This window comes from Nicotiana tabacum, chromosome 24, assembly GCF_000715075.1.
Source record: "Nicotiana tabacum cultivar K326 chromosome 24, ASM71507v2, whole genome shotgun sequence".
Lineage (NCBI taxonomy): Eukaryota > Viridiplantae > Streptophyta > Magnoliopsida > Solanales > Solanaceae > Nicotiana > Nicotiana tabacum.
Genome location: NC_134103.1, coordinates 73,705,960 through 73,708,965, shown reverse-complemented (window position 1 = coordinate 73,708,965; position 3,006 = coordinate 73,705,960).

Genomic DNA, 3,006 nt, shown 5'->3' with positions numbered 1-3,006 from the left:
TAGGAAGGTCTGTGATGTATCTTTTATGGTTGGGGAGAAGGTTTTGCTGAAGGTATCACGCATGAAGGGTGTTATGAGGTTTGGGAAGAGGGGCAAGTTGAGCCCCCGGTTCATTGGGCCTTTTGAGGTGCTTCAGAGGATTGGGGAGGTGGCTTATAAGCTTGCCTTGCCACCCAGCTTGTCGAGTGTGCACCCAGTGTTTCATGTTTCCATGCTCCGGAAGTATATCAGAGATCCGTCCCATGTTTTAGACTTCAGCACGGTTCAGTTGGAGGGTGATATGACTTATGATGTGGAGCCGGTGGCTATTTTGGATCGGCATGTTCGAAGGTTGAGGTCAAAGGATATAGCTTCAGTGAAGGTGCAGTGGAGAGGTCAGCCTGTGGAGGAGGCCACCTAGAGACCGAGCGGGAGATGCGGAGCAGATATATACACCTATTTGAGACTCCAGGTATGTTTCTAGACCCGTTCGAGGACGAACGGTTGTTTAAGAGGGGGAGGATGTAACGACCCGGCCGGTCGTTTCAAGAGTTATAGCCCTGTTTCCCCCATTTCTGCTTCTTTATGTGTTATTTAGCTATATTGTGTTATACCGGGTTGGTTGGTTTGGATCCGGAGTGGTTTCAGAGTGGAATACGACACTTAGTCTCTTATTTAGAACCTTAAGTTGGAAAAGTTTACCGGATGTTGACTTATGTGTAAACGATCTCGGATTTAAATTCTGATGGTTCTGTTAGCTCCGTTAGGTGATTTGCACTTAGTAGTGTGTCCGGAATGTGATTTGGAGGTCCGTGATAGAATTAGGCTTAAATTGGCAAAATTAGTAATTAGGCGATTTCGGTCGGTAGTGGAAAATTTGATATCGGGGTCGGAATGGAATTTCAGAAGTTGGAGTAGGTTCGTAGTGTCATTTGTGAAGTGTGTGCAAAATTTGAGGTCATTCGGACGTGGTTTGGTTGGTTTCGACATCGGTTGCCGAATTTGAAAATTTAGAAGTTCTTAGGCTTGAATCCGAGGGTAATTTGGTGTTTGGATGTTGTTTTGAGTGATTCAAAGGTTCGACTAAGTTTGTATGTTGATATATGACTTGTTGGTATTTTTGGTTGAGGCCGCGAGGGCCTCGGGGTGATTCCGAGTAGTTAACGGATTTGTCGAAGTTGGAATTTGCAGCTGGAGCTGCTGCTTCTGCTATTTCCGCACCTGCGGAAGGAGAAGTCGCAGGTGCAAGGTCGCTGGTGCGCAAAAGGTATTCACAGGTGCGGGCAATGCTGGGCTAGGCAGGATGCGCATGTGCGAGACCTTGGGCGCAGAAGCGGAAGGAAGGAAGAAGGTTGGCTTCGCAGATGCGGCACGCCATGCGCAGGTGCTCAAGCGCAGGTGCGACGGGTTTGCCGCAGATGAGGAGGCTGGGCGGATAAGTGAGTTGTGCAGGTGCAGCTCCTTGGACCGCAGGTGCGGTCGCGCGGGTGCGAGAAGCCTGGGCATAAGGTACATATTGCATACTTCGCGAATTTTGGTGCATTCTTCACCATTTCTATTCGGTTTTGGAGCTTTTGGGAGAGATTTGAAGAGGGATTCAAGGGGGTTTTCATTGAGTTAAGTTACTTGAGACCTAATACTCGTATATATGGTGATTTACCGTTGTTTAAATATGTAATTAGTGAAAATGAGGGGTTAGGGCTTGAGATTTTTGGAGGAGTAATTTAAGGATTTGAAGGACAAAACGATGTCAGATCTTTATGAATTTGGTATGGTTAGACTCGTGAGTGAATGGGCTTTCTAGTTTTATAAATTTTGTTGGATTTCGAGACGTGGGCCCGGGGGCCGGGTTTGAGCCAATTTCGGGTTTTGGTTTAATTTTGTAGCTTTTCTTATGGAATTCATTCCATTAACGCGTATTGATGGTATTGTACTGATTGTGAATAGATTCGGAGCATTTAGAGGCCGAGTCCAGAGGCAAGAGCATTGCGGGGTAGAGATTTTTGACCGGTTTGAGGTAAGTAACGATTATAAATCTAGTACTGAGGGTACAAAACCCCGGAGTTTTGTATCATTCTACTATTTTTAGTGATGCACATGCTAGGTGACGGGCGTGTGGGCGTGCATTATTGGGGATTGTGACTTGGTCCGTCCCGTAGAAACTGTAAAGTTGCATACTTTGTTGAAACTATATGATACTTATATGTTTTAGAAAGAGTTTCTGTAAATTGGGCTGAATGCCATGTTTGGACCTTGTGCCAGTGTTGTTTGGACCCTTAGGGGCCTTTTCTTACTATCCTCTCACTGTTTTCCATTAAAAATATATACTCAGTCATGATTATACTTGTTTACCGCATAACTCAGTTTTATGACTCTGTTTTGATGCATATAAATGTTTTGGACCGAATGCCTTGTTTTACTGAAATGCCTGAGTGGCTTGAGAGGTTATGACTGAGTGAGGCCGAGGGCCTGATTTGTGAGGATATTTATGAGATCGGGCTGCACGCCGCAACATGTTGCATATTTATGGGATCGGGCTGCACGCCGCAGCATGTTGCATAATTATGGGATCGGGCTGCACGCCGCAACATGTTTGATATAGGCCGAGGGCCTAAGTGATTTATGCCATGATTTGGCTTGATATAGCGCTTGGGCTGAAGGAGCCCCTCCGGAGTCTGTACACACCCTGAGTGAGCGCAGGTTCCTACTGAGTGCGAGTGCTGAGTGCTGTGTGACTGGGAGGCATGAGTGATTGTGAGGTAAGACCGAGTGGCAAGACTGATTGTAAGGTTTTCCCAAGGGGCTGTTTATGATTTCTTCCTTTTTGCTCACCTTTGCATTTTTCCTCTGTTTGAAAAACTGTTGAAAAATATCTTTAAATGATTTTTACTAGAATCGGGTTTAGACGAGATGATTTGATTCAAACACTGATTTTTAAAGCATGTTGTACTTTACTGAAGTTTTGTGATATGAACTTGATATGCTTTATTGCTCGTCACTATTGCTCAGTCTTTATTTATTGTTGTT